Raw genomic sequence first — 24,576 nt, 5'->3', positions numbered from 1 at the left:
CAGACAGACGGTGAGAGCTTTTTTTCCGTCTTTTTCGAACGACCATATTCTTGCCGGTGCTCAGGCTGCCTGACGAGCGAGTCTTTTTCAAGCTTTTTATTTTCAAAGTGGCTCGACCAGGCTTGATTTCGTCATCAGCCTAGCCACGAGTTCCTACTGCTGCGTGACAAGTGTGTCCAAAAATGAAATTTTGAAAAGGAAGACAAAAATTTGTCAATATGGATGAAAAGACGTTAATATAAAAAAAAATAATTTTTTTTCTGGACTATAATTAAATATTTTGAGTGATATCAGGGTCGAAAGATATTTTATAAAATTGAAAAATGTTACGTAACAAATAATTGTGCGAGATAAAAAAACGTTTTATGTATATTTGTGGCGAACTTCATCTCGACGCGATAGCCACTCTTCTCTGGCTGGAGGCTGTCTCAAAATTTTAGCAAAATAATTTTCAACGGGACAAAAGACGTATCCGCCTTCCTTTGTCCTTTTTGGTCGTCCCCATGCATTATTTTCTTCCACAAGCCTGGACCCGGTCTAGGTCCAACAATGCACCTGCAAGTCGGAACAGGTCTTAACAGGTACGCCCGGTTCGGAGTCCTCTCTCCTCTTTCTCAGATGACTCTCCTCCCACCCTAGGTTTGTCCTTCTTTATTATTTCCCCTTTCTTTCACTTTTAGCTCGGCAGCCAAGGCTTCCTTTTCTCTCGAGAATCTCTATTTCCACGTCACCCTGCGTCACTTTCCCGAAAACTTATGCCAAGAGATAAAAACTAGGGGAAACCGGTTGTGAGCCAGGTGAAAAACTTGAGTAAAGTAAATCCTTGAAATTTTGCCATTTTGGTCTAGTCCCATCAAGACCAAACGGGATCGACGAGTGGGAAAGGACTCGAAACAAGTGAAACTCTTGGTCCGTTCAAAAGATTTGATCTGTTTTTAAAAATGTATCAAACTATGAGGAAAATTTAAAAATTTCAAAAATACTTTTGTGTATCCATTACTCTTTGTCGTATTATGTTACTAGGCGCATAACCAAAGATTTCCCTACGGTTAGGAACCAGTGTACACTTGTGTAAACTTGACCTAAAACTGTCCAGTAGTACGAAACGCGAGACCAATGTCTGTCAAGTATCCCAGTTCCTATTTCTAGATGACATACAAACTAAGGACTGCAGAAGGTGTATATGGCAACTTCTAAAAGCCACAAAGGCAGGCAACCAGGACCATCATCCTCCGTCCATGTCCAATGGTCAATACCCAATTCCACATCTGGCATCTTCGTGCCTCTTTGGAGATTTGGTGAAAAGGAGCACAGGCACCACCATAATAAACAGCGACTGGTGACCGACCAAAAACTGGTCCCTCCTTCTGTATATCTTTATGGGATCTCCCGGGGATATGGACAAAGAGGGGTCTGCCCTGAGTTCTTGGAATTCGCTGGGGTTTTCTCGGAGATTCGGGCCCCTTGCTTGGAACGGAGCCTCGCGTCGCGAAGTTATCGTGTTTATAGCTTAACACAAAAGGGCTCGCTGGGTGCTCCAGCAGGTAGACGTGACTAGGACGCGTAGCTGGTATAGTCTCTACGAAAAGAGTGGCCGTGTTGGTTGTTTCAAAATTGAAAAAAAAAAAACCCAAAGAACCACAAGGAAAATGGTACACGGCAGGATGCTGCTTCGTGAGAACGTAGAAAATTGTCAAAAAAAAAAAATAAAGATTTTCTTTGTATTGTCCCATGAAAAAAAAAACCCAAAAAATAAGATTTGAAATTCGAATCTTTTGTACGTTACCAGGATACACGGACAAAGGGTGCAAATAGTCGCTTTAATTGTGAAAAATAAAAGAAGACGAAATTAGGCCAAGTCAGAAACAGTGGTTAGCGTAGGAGGGTCCCGTGCCAGCTAATCACAGTAATTTCGTTATAGGAGCCATCGTCGTGACTTAAGGGTGAGGGGCTACCATGGTGCATTTTAATAAACGCGAGCAAAAGCCTAACCCAGGCCCATGGTGTTGCCCGTATGGGAAATCGCCCGGAGCGGTCAACGTCCATATAATCGGTGGGCGTAAAAAGCATTATGAGAAGCCAAAAATAATGATGAATTATTCTAACTCGCCTAACATTGAAATAGACCCATAATAAGGAAACTCCCGTGTAATGATTTTGGCAATAACAGAAATAGTCCATTTTTAAGCCAACAGTTTGTACCACCAACATATATACATAAATGCACTCGATATCATTCCCATTCTATATACATGTATATTATATGCGATCTGGTATTCATGGCAGTTCTAAATTATGGGCTAACGCGAACCTTCGACTATTTTGTTCCTACCCTTTTTTTTCCCCTCTGCCTAATCCACACGACTGAGCCTGACGCCTGCGAAAAACTCCCATCAAGACCCTTTACCGGTTTCCAGTGAAAATTGCATTATTTTTTGAACGTCGTTGAAAAAAAAAAATCAGTCCCGTTCGCCCGTGGACATTATTTTTCCAAGTATTCGACAAAAGAGACAAAGCACGTTGCCTGCTTTTTCTGTGGGATTTGTCAATATACATATAATCTATATATCTGCGTAAACATCGTTAATACTGCGCTATCCAGAAAAACTGGCTGTTATCTCGTTTTCGACGTCTTTCGAGTCATCTTCTTTTTCCTTTTGAGAAATACGTCATTTCAAAGTATCTCTTTGTTTGCCTTCTGGACTTGGGTCTATACATTTTCAAGATGGATTATCCTAACCCAGCATGGCATTGGACCACGGTAGTGCGTAGTAGAAATTATACAGATAAACTGAGGTAGAACTACGTAGCGAGGAGAACTCGTAGAAGAGACTTACAAAGCAGCAACGTTTACGATCCTGAATCCAGCGATAGCCTACTAAGAAGTAATGGTGCGTAATTGCACAGTATATTTCATTCTACTTATCATACCCGATGAAGATAGTACCCTCAACCGATCACCGGCGCGCCGCATAATTGCCAGGCATATATTTTATCCTATTTGTCTACGCGGCGAGTATTTATTAATAAGAAATTATTAATTGCACAAGAATGGCAAAAGCGAGGTAACCGGCGTATAACTAAAACGCAAAAACACGTTGAGCCTACACGTGGTACGTTTAACCGTGACTAATTTTCATTTGACCAATTCCTTCAACTTGCCAAGGAAAGGAGAAAAAAGAAGTATCTAAAATAAATATTAAAAAAAAGCATGTTTTTAAAATTAGATTCGTTTACACTGTCAAATAGCCTTAAGGCAGTGTTCTAGGCTTGGGTGTACTAATATGTTTGTACCGTCTATGCGTCATGTGTCTACGGGTCTTCGAATCTTCGAGTCTTCATTCCCCCCCAAAGGACAACGTCCGATTGTGTAAGCTTCTGTATAAGAGTCGAAAGTGTTTTCGCTAAGGCGAATGAAGTAGGAGTCACGTGTATATAGCGAATGACAGAGAGAAGCTACCGGCTATGGTCGACATGGTCGAGACCACTTCTGAATCACTCGATCCCTTAGGTACTTCTCGAACGTTTTACAGTACGTATGAGAACGTGAAAAAAGAAATGTCTTATTCTACGAATAATACGTACCAATAGTGTCTTATCGTATTTCAAGTCTTTTTCCGTGGATCGCGCTACACGCGGGCCTTCGGTAACGTCTCTAATCATATATACGTCCAGTGTGGTCCGATGACTGTTATAATTTTTTGTCTTACCCATAATGCAATACGAGTTACGTGCAATCGCAGGAGGAAGTCTAGTGCGGTATAGGTTTTACGGAAAAAAAAGATAGAGACAAAGAGAGCGAGAGAGAAAAAAGGCAGGTCTAAGTGGAAGTCTCGATGACTAAGAGAAAGGAGGAAAGGTAGGAAGGGGATGACTTCTAGAAGAGGAACAGAGGGGGGAGGATCTCCTCGTAGAGCATCAACCAACCCCACCTTAGGGCCCCGATGACTCACGGAGTCCAGTGGGTCCCTCAGAAGTGGTTGTTCGAGGTACGGGCCCACTGGACGAGTCCCGGGCGCCTCCTTACGTAGGTAAGGCCCCGACTCCAGACTAGCTAATCTTGTTAGAGCTGGCGTACACCTTGCACCCTGGTGCTAATTCTTCGGTGTACGTCTTATGGGTTAGGTATCCCTAAGAAACCTCGGAAATACATCGTTCTCTATGGTTTGTAAACAACTGTCTACCAGATACGCCCCTGGACCATCCTGACCGATCGGCCTCTAATAAGACTCGCAAATTTTTCTGCAACAGGTTCACGACTGTCTGCTGGTCCAAGATGAGAAATCTTGTAACGAATGCTCGTGGAATCCGGATATTACGTTTTAGCTATTCATTTTTTCATTTTTATTTATCACGGGTGTGGCTCTATCCTGATTTCATCTGTCGATCGTGAATTGTCAGCGGTATAGGAGACGATCGCTTTAACGGTAACGATTTCTTCAAAAGACGAATCGGGAGGAAGCTCCAGTCATTCAACAATGTCAAGCCAAGCGAGTGGAGAATAAATGAAATGCATTTCCATAGAGTGCATACTTTGATACTCGCGGACTATTAATATCACTATGACAGCTTGACTAATGATGCCCAATATACAAGCACGGCTTTGACATTACGAGATTAAAATCCCACGTAATAAAAGAAAGGGAGATAGAGAGAGATAGAGGGGGAGGAGGGATAAAAAGATACTGGAAAAAGAAAAGAGGCAGACTTTCGAACGGCACGACTAATACGATTATCTTCGGAGACATCATTTGTTTCGGTTAAACGCGTCACTCGCGACATTAATCAGAAATCGCGGAACTCTTTAAGGCATATATATATGTATATATAAATATGTGTAAATAAATACGTGAATACACGAGCACGTACGTTCTCTCGAGTGACGAAGTGGCTAATGTGTGGGGATTAGGTAATGATAAAAAGGATCCATAATCGGTGACAATTTCGTCAGACAGGTGGATCCCCCACGTGGATCCTGCTTTGTCAATGGAAATGTTAGAAGGGGAGACGAAAATTGGGGATTTTACCCTATACCGTATTATGGCTAACTATTAAGGCTAGGGTTGATTCCAGAGCATCGAAATAACAATCTCATAGAGTGTTTTTGGATATCAAGCGTAATGTTCGGTGTCTGGTCAACCAGATGCCCCGATAGCCCTGATATATTTTTTATTTATGTCGCTTGATGGGATTTTCATCGCTCTCATTCGTCGACGAAGCCCGATCAAATTCCTACTGAAATTGCCTGTACATAGAGAATGACATGGTATTTCGAGTTATAGGAATTTCAAAGTACCCGGACGAATTGGTAGTCGGGCATACGTCGATTATAAGCATTAAAAACAGACTCGGACGCCATAGCGCCATGGGAGATTGCAGAAATGAATGGGAATAATGGAAGGTGTAGAGGTGAATAAGAGTGTTAAAAAAGAGAAAAAAAAACAAAATCGGGGGAAATGGAAAAAAAGGTAAAAACGACGATCCGAGCTGAATTATCGTTATCCGAGCCCGGTGCTCGTACATCGTGGGAATCCCCGAGCTCATCCGCTCTTTGTTGCATGACAATTAAAATTAGTGCTGTTAATTACCGGTACGGGGCGCCACGTATCCAGGCTTGTTAGTGAGCGGCGAAAACTGCCGAAATTAAGCACAGAACAAAGTGTAATGCGCCCCGTCTAATGGCGTGCGTATGCAAATACGACGTTTAGAGTGGCAATGACTCTCGGTACGTCCGCAGATTTTTCGATAGGACTGAAAAATACAAGAACATCCCATAATATACGAAACTTCGTAAAAGACGTGAGATTCCTTCGCAGTAATTTTTCATGGTTCGAAGAAAAAAAATTTTAATAAAAATTTGACTAGCGAAAAAAAAGTTTTCCCTTCTAAAAATGTCCGATCTCTTTCGATTGGCTGCACTTCCTCGAAGGGTAGTCGTAGGCTATTACATCGCGCGTGCATTGTACCCTCGTAGGTGCACACTATTTGTTAAACAGTTACGTAAGTAAACACAAACAGAATCGTGATTGCGGTCACGTGGCGATGGCATTGCTCAAGCATAAAGTAAAACGGCGAGTAGGTTGGCTCCCTATATCTATATATACGTATAATACGAGGATCGAGGGTTGATTTCTCTGAATGGCTGTTGATTGTAATCATCGACTGTAAGTAATACCGGCGCGACTACGCGGCGTATACCTAAATCTCTGCGTATAACTAATCTACATAGAAAATAATCCCATAGTGCCAATAGCTTAATTACATGAGAAATCAAGTGACAGGATTTACACCCACGTGATGTACAGAAGCACCCGAACGTCACGTATTCGCATAGCGAGAGCCAAACTCATAGGAAACTCATAGGAAACCCATAGTACGCTAGAATATTTCTCGCATAACTTCCGAACAGTTTCCAGAGAAACAGACACGGGAGGTAAAATGTATTTTAGTAATGTATATACCTTCCTATAGTAAACCTCTCCCTATACGTCACACAGAAATGGCAGCGGTTTAGCTTAGCAACGTATATACCTTATATACACTATATATACCTCACCAACCATTTCTAGACTATGCGCCGTATCCTATACCTATAGGCGCATCTATCTATCTACCTCCTCGAATAACTGGAGCTCGAGCTTATGGATGCTGCGTAAAATCAAGGCTTTGAATATTCATACGTTTTCACCCTCTCGCGCAAAGGTGGATTCAATTACGCACGATTGCCTGACTCGTTCCCGTCGTTCTAGCAGTTAGGCCAATTTTCCGCTTATTGGTACGTAAATACGTATATCGGTCGGTGGTTTCCAGTGGCGCGAGGAAAGGTTCTCGCGATACTTACTGATAGATACGTATATCCCGTTATCTATATATGCAGCTCTCTATACGGATCCTTTGGAAATGGAGATCAAAGCAAGGATATATATGTATGTACGTAGTATGTACGTATACACAGTAAAACCATGACCGATGTCGAGTGTACAAAGTTCGCTCAACAGTGAAATAAGTTGAGAGGCTATACGTGTCGTTCGACCGTTCGCGAGGTCTCTTCCCCTCGGATGACTCGAAGAGCTTTGAATCTTCGTAATCGCGATAATTCATCGATTTTACGACGTAGACGAGGAGCGGGATGCTGGGCCGCTGACGTTCGATTGATATTGGGGCGACACGCATCGGTGGGCGCAGGTGCGTAAATGCATACAGTGCAACGGAGCTTTTACCGTAACCCAGATAGAAGTATGTGAAGTAGCATACGCGTAGACGAGCGTAAAGGTGCATTCCCAAAGCTGTGAATATTCCTATGTATATTTTAGAGGGGGTCTTGTGGCGGGGGGCTTTGATACCTATTGTCATCAAATGACGTACTGATGACACTTGGACTTTTATTGTACGCGGCACACGAGTGGATTGTGATAGCTGTCATAAAATAGATCAATTTGAACGGGCTTGATCGATCGGAACAAAAGTTCGATACGGGATACGAGCGTAATACGATATAAATTACGTTTGATGAGAACGTATTTGACATAGAAATATTTGTTGTTTCGTACGTTAGTCATAAAAATGGGGATGATCGTTTTTGGGGTGGTTTAGGTAAAAATCTGTTACCTTCTTTTTTTTTTTGACATATGGACATATTTTTGGGAATTCGAGGTAAGTTTATCGCGTCAGCCTGGCAGTATGGGAAATTTTTATATCTCTTAATCGTTATTGATTTTTCGTTTTTTACTGTTTGCAACAGTGGTGGGACTTTTGATTTTATGAATCTTCGTTGGTACGTGTATCTATCTGGTGCGCCTACTGTGTCACAGATTGAAAGGACGTCGCGCTCGAAAGCTTTGCAATTAAAAAGAGCTTCGCTTTACGTACAGGATTCTTTATGCACAGCAGTTTTGTTCCCTGGCGATAATAATTAAAGCTATGAAATTATCATTCGCTTCTATCTAACCTTGTTCTTTTTTTTTTCTTTCAACTTTTTTCCTTCCTTCGTATCTTCTTCGTTACTTCTCTTCGCTTTTATATTTTTCTCCGAGCATGGCTGGCCTTCGTTTCCGCATATATTTTTAAGCTGCTCGTTGCTCCGTTCAGTTCTTGTAACGCGTGTTAAATTCCTGCGCGAGTTTGGTTATAAATATTAATTTTGTCCAATACCTGTCAAAGTTCATAAAGATTCATAATCTTTCGTTAATTCGATCCAACGAAACGTAGCTGAGACGTCTTTCACGTGAAAAAGGGTAAAATAAAAAAATCATTCCTGACTCATCACCTCTTCATCTCCGACCCTCCTTCTCCGTGTAAATAGCGAAGTACACTCACCCGCTTGCGCAATAAGGGCCACGTCTGCCGCATAATACTTTACACCGTTTGTAGCCTCGTTTCCTCTCAAAGCCTGACTCACCGGAGCATCGTAAGCGAGCAAAGCCACAAACTCAGCTTGGAAGGAAGTAAGCTCGATCCGCCAATGTTGGCGATGCGGTTCCGCGGATAGGTCTAACGAGAGTAAAAAAAAAAAGTACCGGATGATCCCCCGTTCCCACGTTGTACGGCTAATTAAGGTTTTCGATTCGCAAACTGGAGGATCTTCGCCGGGCTCTAAAAAATTGTCAACCATCGAACGTAAGTACGTATAGATGCGTGTAGTAAAAATAATGTAAAAAAAGTAAAAAAAAAAATCAAATCCATTACAATAACGAATCGAATAATAAAATATCGTTACTGTCTCACGTAAAATGTTACGTCATACAGGGATTCCTATTACACGGGACAAATAGTGTTTTGTTTTGTCCACCGCTAGATGGACATCCTCACGACAGTACAGAACATAAACGTAGCTTTCCCGAGGGAGTTACGGGACATAAAATTCTGCGACTCCCTTTCTCGGGCTCTGGCGTCGAGATGTCGGGACTTCCCCGTTCCAATAACCATCGACCCTTCCTGGCCCTTTCTTGTCAACGCTGACAGTTGACCCTCCTACGTTGAATTTGTCCTACGATCCAGTATCCAGATTGGCGCGAACCCTTCCCTTCGGGAAGCGCCTATACCTTAACAAGACTGCGAATTGATATCCTGTTTCTCGGGCGACTGCCTCTAGCTCCACAGTATTATTTTCAAATCGACCTGATAAACGTCGGATTAATAAATTTTCATTACACCGTCAGCACGTCTGGTCTGGCATTGCGTAACTCGCATGGTGAGCTACACAAAAATCGATGGACAAGCTTTTAACCTCGTCTGACATTGAACAGCGAGTTATTGGAATTCCGTTGTTATCTTATCAAAGTGCAGGTGTGGGTACCTGGGATAATAATATTTGCTCGTCCCAATGCACTCATACGAATGCACCTTTACATTGCCAATTGGTAAACACTACGGATATACAAAAAGGAATTGAATTTTCTTCACGAACAAAATGTCCAAAGTAGTCACCACGTGGGGTAGGAGTTCCATTCACCGATAGGTACCAATTGCATACAGCAACGCCATCTTGACATCGAATTCACTATGGAAACACTGTAAGTAGATCGGTCTTATAACGAACAGGTTTTTCGGGGCGATTAATGATTATCATGCTGGCGTATATAATAGCTGCATTTATGAAAGGAACCCTTCATAATCTGCTTTGATTTTTTCTGACTCAATGCACCAGTTTGCTGGCCTTATGCTCGCCTTTTTTTTCTCTCCAAGATAATGACTTTGTTTATCATGTCATAAGGTGCGCTGTCAGGTGAAATATTGCCCATCCACTCTTACCGCACCAGTCAAGAGCGAGAGAAACGGAGAGGGGACGATCGCTGAAACGAAAGAGAAAAAGAAAGTGAATACGTACCAATGGTACATGCTTGGTTTACAAGAGAAAGAGAATTGCGTAATTGTCAAATGAGACCTGGTCTAGGTATATGGAATAGTATTAAATATACCTGTATATTGGTATACATATATATATATATGCGTCAACATATACGTATTATGAACCTGTACACCAGAACGGGGTTCATCGACAAATTGAGGTGACTCATTTCTTCCCGTTAAACCGGAGCTATGTGTGCTATAGGTGCAGTCCCCCAGTTTCATTTTCAAAGCCGCGTGCACACGAGATACTTACACCTGTTCAGGTTTACGTGTACGTATGGAGAAACAGTGATTCACGAATGCAACACCATCAGGATCCATCCCCAAGGCTTGACATTATTCTGCACTCGAGGAAAGCTACCTTCCAGTAGCATAGCGCCGTGTATAGGTATACACTCCAGTGTCTTTAATTTACAAAGCACAGCATAGACGATGCTTAGTATTCCGGTAGTAGCTAAAACAGATATATACAGGTATAGCGTGGACACGTATAAACGGATAGGAAATTGGAATACCTTGAAGGCGAGGATGAAGTCGAGCGTCGGTGTTATCCTTCCTCCAGGATCTTCATCTAACGATCCGTTTCCGTGAGTCATCGCGTTGAAATTCAGGACTCCGTCGACTTGCTTATAGAGTTCAAAGGACCTGGGCGATCGAACGGAACGATCGCTGCAAGAAGTAGTTGTCGATCGTTCCACTCGCGTAAGCAGTAGTGTTGTTGATTATTGGATCCTTATTCTGTCTGATAAAAAAATTTTCGAGCAATTAATATATCCTTGTCTTTGATTGATTTTATATATATGTATATATATATTTTTTATCTACCAGGATATTTCGGATATATTGATAGATCGATCCGCGAGCGCGGTCTGTACGCGTGTTGGGAATTCGAGCATATGTGCGCGCATGGTACCACTCATGCATTTTGTATCAACGAGCTGGATCTGTGATGGATCTATGCTAATGCAAATCATTAATGCATCCGAGAATTCTAATCGCGGTTAATCTCGTATAGATCGAAATTAAAATTCAATCGCACAGGTGGGCATCGCGTGCTGCCGAATCTCGTGACGTCATCCTCAAGGAACTCCTCTCTCTGCGGTCGTGTACGAAAACAAAATATAATACGAAAATAATAAATAAATATTTTAAACAAATATATATAAAATAAAGAGGAAGGGAAAAAAACGAGATGTACGACGTGATTCCTCGTAGTGATAAACATAATAATAACCGGCAATTAAAAAAGAAAGAAAAAGCTCTTTAATCGCTGAATTTATTTCGCGCTTCTTCTCGGAACGAATCTTCGTGTCGGATCGCGAGATAAAATTACGGGTGATCTTTTATTTCGTATATTAACGAAGACACCGTAGGCATCGCCGTACAGTGGTTGCGTTGCATATATCCTTCGTATAATAAATAAATACTTAAAAGTGAATAAAAAAAAAAAAATTATACCGTCAAATCGATTTCGCAGAAAAATTTCGACTTCCTGCTTGTCCTTTTGCAATGTTTGCGTCGCTAGGCGAATTTCTTCCTGGGGGATCGGAAGGACGATACCCGAAGGGGGTCGAAACGATAAATCTAGTAAACGATGTAAATTCGAGAATATTAATGTAAATTCATGCAAGTAGTTCCTAATCGCCTTTGGTACACCTGCATTGCCATATGGTGTTTTCTAGTCCTACGAGCGTGATCTATATATACGCATAATACGTGACCCACCCCATTTTTTCTACCCCCCATATAGGTGAGCTCAGAACTATTCACCCCAATCCCAATTATACAAGGCAACCCTGACTAGACGGATTACAAGCTATTATGATTCGGGAAGCGAAGGGTGTCTCAGAAAAAAAAGAAAGAAGAAAGAAAAAAAGAGAAAAGATAAAAACTATACCAAAAATATATATAACGGGAGCATATGTCTAATAAGATTGCGTGTTCCATGTATTTTCGGCTTCGCGAACGTCATCGATTTCGAAAGAGTCTCTGGCCATTCGAGTCCTTGAGAACGAGTGTTTGTGGCCAATGGCCTCATCGATCAAAAAATCAAAAAAGCCACCGACCGACAGATTTTTCAAGATCAAGATTTCGCCATGTCGATATATGTATTTAGGCATGTATACTGTGCGTTACTTGGTTATACTTCTTACGTAGCCACGTATGCATATGGTTTCTTATTCTTTTTCTTTTTTTCTCCGTTTCTACCTCTCTTACGCGTTCCGCCCTTTCAATTTCCTTCTCTTGCTTGCTTTTTATTTATTTGAGAAAATCCGCCACGCCCGGCGTGTTATGCTACGAGGTTACGGTGTGTTGCTGGGTATAACAGTTTATTATCGCACATGTGGGTTTAGTCTGAGAGGTGTCGCCGTAAGTCAGCAAGGTTACTACGCTCTTTGGCTTCCTTGGGTCTCGCTCTTCTCCGCGGGCCACTGAATAAAATGAGTTTCGTCCGAGCGAGGCAGACGACGAAGGGATTGACGTAAAAAGGAGTTTAGATTTGACCTGCTATAGTCGGTGTGACGTTTCTACCTTTTTTTTCAAACCGTCGGACTTTACTGTGGAGAGAAGATAGTTTGAGACGAAGAAGAGGAATACGGCGAACTATGGTATGACAGAGATTAAAATTAATTTTGAAGAAAAATTTTTTGGATTTTTCTTGTACGCTCTTTTTCGGATACAGTGTGAAAAGTGACTAAATGACGTGAAATTCATATAGGTATCATCCTTTTGAGCCCCAATAGGATACCCGCGAATGGTATCGAATTTTGAAAGGTTTTTTTTTTTTTCTAGAAATTCTGATCGTTGACCTCTTCATAAATAATGAAAATCCGGGTATATCTTTTGAAAGATCAGGTTGGGATAATGAGAGGCAGGGGCTGACCTGCAGGTGTGGGATGGGGACCGGCTACCGGGCTACGCGTCATTGGCGTAGCTATCAAAAAATCTTGAGACTCGTAAAAAAGTGGAGAAAATTCACATCTCGAATTCAAAATAATAAATCAATTTTTTTCCCTCGGCAAAATAGCTTCTTAAATTCTCCCCTCTCAGTTCTACTAAAACGTGACGTATTCCACTCGTAATCCCAACGAAACACGTAAACCAAGTACCAAGGAGAATCAAGCTAATTGCTACGTTTCCTCAGGAGAATCCTCATTAGTGCATTCTTCTGCGACTTTTCTCAGTATGTGCTTGTCTCGTGTGGACATGCGGATATGCCGGAATGTAATTTCGTCTTCACTAAATTCTCCCGCCAGCGTAGCCGCCCGTTATTGGCTTTCGCAAAGTTCCCAATCCCAGTAACTATTAAGATCCTCGACTACTATGTCTCTACCTAAACCTACACCTACAACTATAGATCCCATACCAGGAACGTATTAAAAATTAAGTCTACGTATTCAACTATACGCCCAAGGCAGAATAACGCGTTGATACGTACATTACACAGTACCTGTGTACTGGCCTTAAGTTGGCATTTCACGAAAACATTTTATCATGATAGGATAGGACAGTTAGGAACGTTAAGACGTTAGAAAGTACCTAGGAGGATGAGTATTGTGATACGAATATTTTGACAGTCGACGAATAATACGGAATTACTTAGAAAAAATAAACTAATAAATAAATTATACCATATCCTCCTAATAGAATATTCGATAATTTTTTCTAGCAGATTTACGTAGGATATAGGCCAAGGTGAAAAGTGGGATACCTAGATAGGCTGCGCATAATTGAATTTCGAGGAAATTCATATAGAGGCAACGATTCCTTAAGTTCTGTCCACACGAGGGCTTCGAAGGTTTGTTTAACGAAAATTGCTGCATCACTGTCTAGTCATTTTGATCGGAGCGAAGTTCGATGACGGTCGATGATGACTTTGATTCGCAAACACGGACCCCAATTACACGGAGTATCCATACGGTAGCTGACCGTGCATTAGCTGCATCAACAATGCATTATTCAGAGCATACACGTTATGTTGACGTATTTGGCTCGTTTCGTAATATGATTGTTGCGATACGCTTCAATATGCATGTAGCCGGCAGGCAAGTGTGAGTGTAGATTTGATCGAAAGGTTTTTGTATTTTTGAAAATTGTCGGCGTGAAAGAATTCGATAAAATCAATAGAAAAGAAAAACAAAAAAGTAAAACAAAGCAGAACAGAAAATGCAGAGTAAAAATAGTCACTGAACTATGCTGTTAATTGACCCAAGCCGATGGACGATGTATCTTGACGAATTCGCACGTATTTTAATCGTGACTCAACTACTAATGCACTTCTATTGTACTTCTCGCTGTGTGCCATTTTACTTACTATTCTTTACTACACTTCCGCGTACATGCTTGGATTGATATCGACGCCGCAATGTTCCGTTCAGGACATTTATGCTTCTGCATAAATGTATCTACTAACGTAGCTACTGTAAAGTAAAGCAATCAATAATAAACACTATCACTGATCACTACAAGTCAGCTTAATTAATGCAATACGTTAGATTTCAAAAGAGTTAACCGTTACCGAACCAGTAGATACTTCAGTGTACATACATACCTCGCAATGTTCGTAGTGTATGGTTAGGTTAGGTTAAGTTATAGCGACATGCTCGCGCGACATTATCGAGAGCGATTTAAATTAATAAAGCTAATCAGGATAATCTGTCGTGGTGGCGCTGTGAAAGCAAACGTCATCAGCCATGCGTACCGAAATATGCAAATGGATGATAGCGTCACCGTCGCGCATCATCACTCAGGTCGAGAATAGTCAGATGTATGCAAGCGTCGATGATAATGAAAACAGTGCAAGAGGGATTGGCGGAGTGAAGCGAAGGGCTGGAAGCGATCATTGCAGCCATCAGTGAGATGGCCAGCTCGATGGGCGATCCATTAAATGACCCCAGTTCCGTTGCTCCACGCAGGTCGCATCGCACAAGTTAAATATGCACTGTTCACGCAAAGGGCTGCACCACCCGCAGGGCCCACAATGTGTACAAACAGAACGAAATTACGAAAAAACAAGTAGAAGATAACGGATAAACCGTTGCGGGTAGAAAACGCGAGTCGATGTTGCTCGTAACTTTAACGAAATGCCGAGCGACGCATCGCTAGTGCCATCTAGCGGCGTGTACCTTTAAACAGGACGTTTGAAGACATATCGAATGGCGTCGTGGCGACGGATTTGCATGAGACCTCGTTCCGGTTTAAAATTTTTCTTAGTGTACTGTAGTGACGGCGGATCATAAAGTTAAGTAGTACCCTCGAAGCAACTACCCAAGGAATGGCAAAGTGGACTGAGGACGGTTTAAGGAGAGTGCTGGTTTCGTTTAGTGGCTCAACTGTGGATTTAAACAGTTTTATATCGGCGTGCCCCGGAGTTGTAAAACGAGGAGGAGGCAATGAGCCAAGACGTTGCTCAGCGAGAACGTAGCTCACGGTATCGATGCGAACTGGCTTTTCCTTTCGGACTGTAACTTTGTTCATGACCTTTTTCCCTGTTCCACCTTACAGACTCGCGTATTACGTCCACTGACATAACCTATAATGATGTCAGACTTCTTATGCAGGAGGATCATTGCCGATACGGTAGTCAAGATATTCGAATTGGTGAGTACCGTAAAAATTACTAGAGTGCGTTAAAGTTTTTATTAATTGAATAATTGAAATGTTGACTGTAAAAAATTCGTTTGGTAGTGAACCGATATTGTCCCGACTAATCAAGTAGATATGTACGGATAACTGTCACAGGGATTTGGTTGGATTTATCCTACGTGGTAATTCGTAGCGGTACAATTTCCCCAAATCAAGCATCGACATCTCGTCTCAACTAAATGCCTCGAGATATAGGTCGGCTTGGTAGCTATCAGGCAGCCTCAAAGTTTATTGGCCTAATTTAAATAACAGGCCACGGGATGGGGTCCTATCTCATCCACGGGGGCTGTATATCTTGAATCTTGTCACCCCTCTTTTGGGAGAGCGACGCTGATGAGTGAAGGATTTACGGAGTTTTATTACGCCGTGCATTTATCTCAAACGTTACTCATGCAAATTAAGATCTCCGCCCGAGCGCGACGTGTTTCACTACGAGACCGAGTTACGGCGAAACGAGGTCTCATTGGCTGTTCGGAAAGATATATCTCTAATCTTCGATATCTTTTTTACCCTACAATTTACATATCTCACTACACGTTTCTCCGTACGGAGTAAAACTGTAATGTATTTGGTATAATTATTTGGAGTTCAAAATTACACGGTACCAATAATTTTGAAAGAGGTTTCGTGTCGCTATCGTCATATGTTCTATCATGGTTCGCAAAATGAGTAACATATGACGATAACCATGGTACTTACCAATGAGTTAATGCCAGCTCTTTTCGTAGGAATTTCAGTAGCACGTGGTCCCGATACATATAGAGAAATTACACGTTCGAAAGGATTGCTTTCCGTATGGCGGAAAATTAAATGCAACTGTCGGATCGTCACTAATTCGGTTCGATCGTGGTTTTCGAGGGTGCGTAGAATGCTTGTAAATATAAATACCATTCGCGGTGCGAGTAGGGTTGCAATTGAGGGTCGTGAGCCAGTGTGTCATACGGAGCAATCGCAGTATTGGATAGAGGGATTCTGAACGACTATGCCAGATAGTGACTGATCGCTCTTTATGGATGAGCGAATCGAGAGATTAATAGCCGGAAGAAGAAAAAAAAATGCACCCCTAAATCATTTAATAGGTAATTAGCCGAATGGCAGTTTGATTTTTCCATCCATCTTATAATCAGCAATTAGTTTCATTAAAGTTCTCGAATACTCGTCGATATTTATCTTCATTATTTTTATTGCTTAGAATTCGTCTTTTCTAGGTTTCCAATTTGTTCCTCTCTCTTCTCTCAAGGAAAAGACACTCATGGCAAAAATATTTAATAAACTACCTGACTCAAGCGCGTGTCATTCCACGAATCCATTCCATTGGTCATTGTCCCCGTTTGCTGAATATTTTATTACGTAAGGACATTTCGATAAAATTACAGACTCGAGCCAAACCAGCCAGACATACAATAATGATGTGGAGGTAAGATATGTATTATGTTCTGTAGAAGTCAAGAGTTCATTCAGACTACTCCAGCCGTCGGGTGTCGCTTACGAGTCAAATTGCACCGTAATCACGTTGAGTTTTTTATTCGAAATAATTTATTTAGCTACACTACGAAAGCACACGACACTTATACGAATCAAGTGGAAGTATTGCGCAAGACGGGAATTTATATTTTATCAAGCAACGTCATTCTTCCTTAATCCGTTCTTCGTCTGCACCGATTAGACTTTTTCCTTTGTTTCAGGGAAACAAAAAAAAATCGATAGCAAAATTTTCTCAAAAATATTTTCCCATTTACAATATTACACTGTAATACATATATCATCTGACACGTAATCCTTGTCTGAAATGAAAACCAAACGAGGCCCACGAAAAGGTATCGTTTTTCAAGTGTAAAAATGACGATGCTATCGGGTAGTTGGACTAAGAAAAAAAAAGAAGGGATTGTGCCTCATTTGATTATACGTTACAACGAAACGGCACGTCGTTCCGGTAAAATTACAGTAGTGCGCACCCTAAGCTCTTTTGTGGTCGAGAAAGAAAGAAAGAAAGAAAGAACGAAAGAAAGACATTCTTTCAGCGTGAGCATAGGTTCCAGGTAGCTTCCTGGATAATTTAACCCCTTTATGCAGATTCGAGGGTGGGCGTACGTTATAGGTAGGCCACTCGTGTGCACATATGTAACACGTTAAACGTGCGTGCGTAAGCGCGCGCGCGGCCATGAAAATTATGAAAGGCAAAGCCACGGATTTCTCCGACTACCTTGCTAATGAGGGAGGCAAGTCTTGGGTACGGCGATATGTCGCATAAACTTCCCAGGAACATGCTGCTGCCCGCTCGGTTGACCACGTACCAAAAGAAACGAGAAACTCCAGAGGAAGAGATACAAGTCAACGGATTCGGGTAGAGCGTGTTCCGTTCTCCATAATGGCGTGCCGACTGCGCTAATGATTCGAATATTTTTCATTTAGAAAATCAACAGTACTCCCCGTAATGAATTTCTACGCGGGACGCATCGACACCGCTGGCAAAGATTTCAAAGCCTGTTATCGAGTGTAATATAATAACACGGTACATTTAGAATGCCAAACGTAAGTACACCTATCGCAATGAAAACTCCGTACCACTAGGAAACAGTAGTAGGGTAGAACGAACTTTCATGGATGGTTTCTATTTCAGGTAGGAGGATTACACAGCGAAGGAGAGTACACGAGGCTATATCCAACGCGAGGGAGATACGTGCTCCTCGAGCTTAATAGCTCGACGATGACATCGTGGCTCCACCTACTCCTCTCTATAATTGTCCTCCATTACTGCACTGATAACCGTACTCTCCGCGAGTCGTGCGTTGTCCCTCATAACATCCATTACGCCACCGCGGCTACTGCATCGCGAGATACATTATCGTGCACATGCAGCATGCACACGTGAATCGCAAGTGCATAAGCAAATTACCAGAGGAAAAAGAATAAGAAGAAGGCATCGTTTGGAATCTCTGTATCACGTTAGGATCGTTGTAACGAGATCATCGTCCCACGGCGTCCATCCAGGTCTGACTGTATTTAGATAAGAACCAAGCGAAATATTTCATAAAATTAATTGAACCAATTCTTTCAGATAGCAAAATCTTCTTGGGCAGACTCAATCCCGGCCAGTGAATTCTCTCCTGAACGCGGCGCAGCGTTTACGGGAGCAATCGAAGCGTGACTCTCTGGTGTCCTGTGTCCTGCGTCCTGTGTTCTACGTCCCGCGTGTTCTTTGACCGTGACCACGAAGCGTGGCAGTCGTGCGTGTGTCACTCAGTGACTCCTGGCCTCGCGGATCACTCCTACTCCGCCCAGAACGTGCACGCGTGCTTTCTCCCGGGGTTCGTTCCTTGTCCCTTCTTGACCCTCGCCAGTCCTCTCCCGTTATATACTCGCCGGTGCTGCCCCCCCTCGGTACTCTATCCCGTAGTTTCTTTATATCATACTATAGTATAATCCAGGCATAGGTAGATGATACCCCCCTCGGGTATGGCTTCTGTTCCCCTCGCCGAACACTCCTGACCAACCCGATGCTGCTGCTGGCCGCCGCTGTGGCTGCTGCTGACGAAGCGTCGACTTCAGGAGGGCACGACGCTGCTGCTCCTCTCTGCTCCTAGGGGTGGATGACTTCGCTTGGCTCTTCGCGGTCTCGTGTTCCTCTCCAGGCCGAGGAACTACTGTTTGCCACATGGCCTCTCCTCTCTTTTGCTCTCTTACCCTTACTCCTGCTCTACTCTCTATCTACCTACTGCACGCTGCTGGCTTATACTCGGTCTCTCTCGTTCCCTCGCTGAAACGTCTGTCCAGCTCCGTCCCACGCGCTCGTACTATCCGCTCCCTGTGCGCTGCTGCTGCTGCTGCTGCCAACCTCGCCGCAATTATTGCTAGCGTTCTGGCCTGACGTGACGTGACGGCAAGCCCATGTGGGGGTCAGCCTTTGGGGTTAGGCGAAATTACGCTGGGGAGACCAGCCCGAGGAGTAAGCGCGGATACGCGTGCCACGAGTTGTACGTCCTATCGCCACGCTCGAAATCTCACGTACGTGCTGTACGGGTAAAGGGTTACCGAGGTGCTCGCTACCGTGAGTGGGCAGAGTGGCAAAGGCTCTTTGGGACTGACGTGCGTGGCGAATCACGGTTCCAACTTTTGGCCGTACCGATACTCTACCTCTGATCACTGTACTCTTCGTTGTCCACTCGTGCGCGATGGACCGTTAAATATTGTGGCAAAGACAAGCGGCCTATCGCAATGGCTATGGGGATCCATGGTTTTAATAGATCTCACCAGGTCAACAAGAAAGCAATGAGTGACCTTCAAAGTGGCCAGATAAAACAAGATATTACAGTGGGCGTAAGAAAGGGCAAGGTAGTACACCGCTTAGAAAGCACTTCTCGTGATGTAGTCGGTCAGTCTGTACGACGGTTGGTTCGTCCGACCAGATAGACCCGACCGGGCAAGAGAGCCGCCGGGGAAAGGAGAGAAGAGGAGGTGATGGCTGATAGAGGAGCGCAGAGAGGAGGAGCAGGGAGTCCGAGTGAGGGAAAATCAAGAGAGAGGGAGAGCTGGAATAACCAAGCAAGAGATAGGACCGAGGAAGAACAAGATCGAAGTGGATAGAACGAGAGAGAGCGAGAGAGTGAGAGCTATGGGGAGGTGGGAGGGGCGTGACTCGCCCGTGACATCGCGATTACGCTCGCACACCTGTGCTCAACTCAGCTTCGACTTAAGTCAGCCACTTACTTTAGCAGTCGTCACGTGCTGCAAGAAGCGAGCCACGCGTCCACTCAGTCCTCGGGGTTGGATGCAGTTTTATTTGATTAGCTTCTTAGGGTTTTACGTACCTTCTTGTATACGCACGTATATAGATGGGGGGGGGGGTACCCAGTGCCTCCGATCTGCTACAGAAGTCCGACCCCGTGACTGCGATCGGCAGATCTCGGCAGGATGAGGAAGATACATTTCGAACGTTCTGACGGGCCTATCTATTTACTTGTTCAGTACGCATGCGCGCGAGGATGCATTGACCGGTACCGTTAACTGCATCCTGCAGCAACACTTGGCTTCGGTATACCAACAATATTATCTTGGCGGGAAATTCAAAAGATGAAGTCGTTATATCCCCTCGTCACGTAAGATATCGTTCGTGCTACGGTAGTCACTTTTCTCCAGGCTGCACTTCGCTGAGTTTGATTAGTTCTTCTGGTTTTGTACTCCTTCTTCTTGTTCGGCTACCGTTCGCTACCTCGATCCTTTCCAGGATTCGTGACTAGGATTCACCCAGGCTGAAAGCCTACTGTATTGCCGGGGTACGTGCCTCCTCTTTTTTTTTCTTTTCCTTCCACTTTTACACTTTACTGACGAAAGTCAAGACTTACCGCATCCACGTCGTTTATCTATCCCCTTTATTACGTTACTCGTACCCTTCAATCTTCTTCTCTTACTCTTCTGCCTGCTGCGTCCTCTCGACTAGCACTATCGTGATCGTGGAAATCGATAGGCCCGTCGGTCACTCTCCCCCGAATCGCCTTGCACTTTCCTGGTAACTCGGGAACGAGGCGAGGAGAAGCGAAGCAGGACAAGTAGGCGGGAGGACGGAGAGAGAAAGAGAGACGTAGGATGAACATCGGGGAAAGAGGCTGTGGCGCATGCCACAAGTGTGCCCAGCACGACTCCTATTAGGTTACAACCTGGCACTCTTCGTCTACGGTTTAGTGTTACAACATGTTATGTGACATATTACGCTATGGAAGCCCTATTTGGTCACAATGGACACACATTCTTCGCGTTACGCGTTTCAGTTATACTTCGACGTAGAGATACGAGGACGTGGAAACGCGACAAATTAATCTGTCCCGTGCCGAAGATGCTGCGTCTGCTCCCAGCATCCTCAAGTATTAATTAACTGTAGCCTTGAAACTATTGACCGATCTGAATAATATCTAGCGAGGAGTCTTATGCGTGACAGATGCGTAACGTACGAATATCAGGAACATGTCAAATCTGCTATAGCGCTCTGCCGAACCACGACCTACGGTAACCGTAAATCAATATTCCTGACCTACGTTCAAACTGCGACGTGCGAAAGAGAATATAGAATGCGGGAACAGCTGTTACTGTCGCCCGCAGGTTTTGTATTAAAAAAGGAAATAATTATTAAACATCGTATACGTCACGGATGGAATTCTGTCGTTTGACGAGTAATAAGACGTCGATTAGCATCGTTACGATACGGTGGGTCAATATCGTGGGAGCTATAGCGAAAGAAAATTCTACGAGCGTCTTGCATCCCGGGATGAACTTTCAACGTAGCAGTCCACGTCTGAGAATATGGGAGCCGTATCAGATCCAATGAAGTCAATACGGACAATAACTCGATAAGTAGATAATAACGCATAATATAATAAGAGGCACGGCCGTTTATTTGTACGTGACAGAGTGTTGGGAGCACGCGCCACATTGAGCTACCAATTCAATCTCAACTAGGCTTAACAGCTGTACTCGAGCAGCAACAACTTTAACAAACTAACGTAATTGTTGATCTCAGTGACGCGGACGATCGAGTGGATGTACATATGTACCAATATGAGAACTAACCGATCGCCAATTGGGTCAAGAAGATTTCTGTGCTCGAGCACTTGGTTGTCACCTTAAATAGACGAATCAATGAATCAAGGAATAACGATTCACGAGGTGTAATCAAGCATTACAGAATATATCGTGTATAAACTTCATGCTTGAATTTAATAATGTCGAACGGCTCAAGATTATACGGATAAAGACGGCTATCCTGGAATCTATGAATACATCCTCGGCTTTCGAGTCCTAGTTGAGTTACCTATCCTTTAGCACCCCATAACTCATACACCCCATGCATACAGCGTGTAAATTACCGTGGGCTGAAGGCAGCCGTACGCCGTACAGGAAAGAGCAAATCGGTAGAGCATGCCTGTGGCTGCGGCGCGAAGTACGTAGGAGTTTACTGGCTTTGCCGGGCTTGCGGGAAATTCAGTGAAGGCGTATTAGAAGCGAGCAGCTTCGTACGCTGGAATAATAGAAAACTACGCGGAATTCGGGCGGCATGGAAAAGCACGTCGGTGAATTGGCGAGGAAGGGATTCGTATCTGAGTCGAGGAACGAATGTGAAAGTAAAGTAAAAAAAAATGGAATAGCGGGTAGAGCGAAGGAGTCGAATGGAGCAAAGGAATAGGTAAAAAAGAAAAAGAAAAAAAAAGAAAGAAAAAGAAAACACGGAAACGAATAGGCGAGCATGGACGCGAGCGAGAAGAAAATGTTAGGTAGGTAAAAGCAAGGGAGTGCAATTACCCACTGGCAACGTGAAACAAACTAAAAGGAGGAAAAAGATCGAGAGAGAGAGAGAGAGGAAGACGAGGAGGAGGAGAAGGAAGAGGTAACAGAGAGAAATAAGAGAAACGCTGTGACGCGTTCTACGGTGGATAGTGAGGGGGAGAGAGAGAGAGAGAGAGAGGAGCAAAGAGTTCAGTTCCTGGCAAGAGGAGAGGGAGCGAGAGAGTGAGAACGAGAGGAGTAAGAAGGGATAGCAAGATTACCATATAATGGTGCCCCGAGGGCGCATAAGCTGCGCCACAACGTTATTTCTTCGTCCCTTTTCAACGAACAGTGGAAACGGTACTCTCTCTCACTCTCTCTCTGTCCCTCTAGTCTCTTTACCCTCATCCTTTTTTCTCCCCCCCGTTTCACCTCCGCCGGTGACTTTTTTTTCTCTCCAATATTCTCTCGCCATCTCCTCTCTCTCTCTCTCTCTCTCTCTCTCTCTCTCTCTCTCTGTCTGTTCTCCCTCCTTCCTCCTTCTGTCTCTCTCCCTCTCGCAGGAAGAAACAGAAAACTTGTTGCAAGCAGCGTTGCGTTGTCAAGTCAGTCAAACGTAATCCGCCTACTTATGCCTCGCCACGCTAAGATCATTTTCTAGCTCGCACACATGTGGGCATACGCGTCCATCATCATCTCGATATTACGCGATATGACATAAGTAATCACGCGCGACTCGCGTTCGAATGGGACGTCGCGCGTACGTTGCGCGCAAACGAGATTTCTTTATTTCCAGCGGCGGCGGCGCACGTACTCGACTGGCCAGAACGAGCCGAGTAATGTGCAAGAAGTCGAAGAAATGGAAATGCAAGAGCGCGAGAATGATTATTGTATTATTAATACGGCATTAACCGGTAGCGGAGGAGGAGCAAGGAGAATCAGTTTCCTCGGTACGGAATACGGAGACGTGCAAATAAGCAGAGAACTCGCGGACTAACGCTGTCCAGAATATGGGCGTCGAGGATGGCCCGAGCGAGTGACGAGCGTCGGGAGCAAAACGAAGGACGATAAAAAGAGAGGAGCACCGAGGAGAAAAGAGGCCGTCGGACGAGAGCTAGAGAAAAAATTGATAAAACTTGTAAAGCGAGCGACGGCCCGAGTGGCTGGGTAACGAATGCATATACATATACTCAAGGTGGATCCGTAAGGCCCAAAGGATTCGTATGGGGCATGAGCTGAGTTACGTCTCACATTTTGACGTCTTCGGGCAGCACGTGACTCGTATATTTACAAACGTCACATATGCACTGGTCGCTTTGGTTAATACACGTACAAACATTGGGATTCGGAGTGTGCGTCGCACACGTCTTTCCTGCGGGAGAGGGAGGGCAGCTTGGGAAAGGGAGGGTATATAGGGTCCACGGCGCGGCAGGCACAGCGAGCACGGTGCGCCTGCCATGGAGGCAATGAACTTCACCTCGCTATACGAAGCGCGATGGCTTTTATGTGTGTATAATGGCCCATGTTTATGCTCTCGTACATACGTCGAGTAGGTACACATTATGTGCGTTCGAATACACACACGATATCTCCGCGTATATTCGTTTATCCGTTTAACCTCGCGCGCTTAAGCCTCCGAGGATGCGCGCGCATCCACCGGACTGTACGATACCGATTCGAATGTGAGCTGGTGAATGAAAAGTAAATTTTTTTCTTTTTTTTTTTCTTTTTTCAGAAAATTAATACAAGCGCTGTCAATTATAATTGTCGTGTATAGGAGAGGAATGAAAAAAAAATGACGTTTCAGTGTTTATCGCGATAAGATCA

General features: G+C 43.7%; 3 long non-coding RNA genes across 3 annotated transcripts; 2 read left to right on the top strand and 1 right to left on the bottom strand.

Annotated features, from left to right (window-relative positions):
• Positions 1-9,575: 9,575 nt before the first annotated feature.
• On the bottom strand, positions 9,576-14,906 carry LOC112495410. The gene is made up of 4 exons (XR_003061888.1): positions 14,552-14,906; positions 10,365-10,591; positions 10,103-10,303; positions 9,576-9,791 (listed from the first exon to the last, which is right to left on the bottom strand). It is a non-coding gene; the product is annotated as an uncharacterized LOC112495410 (long non-coding RNA).
• Positions 14,907-15,047: 141 nt separating this feature from the next.
• On the top strand, positions 15,048-16,355 carry LOC112495413. Its single transcript, XR_003061892.1, has 3 exons — positions 15,048-15,280; positions 15,355-15,450; positions 16,224-16,355. It is a non-coding gene; the product is annotated as an uncharacterized LOC112495413 (long non-coding RNA).
• A 1,481-nt stretch (positions 16,356-17,836) lies between these two features.
• LOC112495412 lies at positions 17,837-20,093 on the top strand. The gene is made up of 3 exons (XR_003061891.1): positions 17,837-18,027; positions 18,116-18,486; positions 18,554-20,093. It is a non-coding gene; the product is annotated as an uncharacterized LOC112495412 (long non-coding RNA).
• Positions 20,094-24,576: the final 4,483 nt, after the last annotated feature.

This window comes from Cephus cinctus, unplaced genomic scaffold (assembly GCF_000341935.2).
Source record: "Cephus cinctus unplaced genomic scaffold, Ccin1 Ccin1_scaffold0101, whole genome shotgun sequence".
In the NCBI taxonomy this organism is placed as follows: Eukaryota; Metazoa; Arthropoda; class Insecta; order Hymenoptera; family Cephidae; genus Cephus; species Cephus cinctus.
This window is presented reverse-complemented; position numbering and strand designations above follow the sequence as displayed.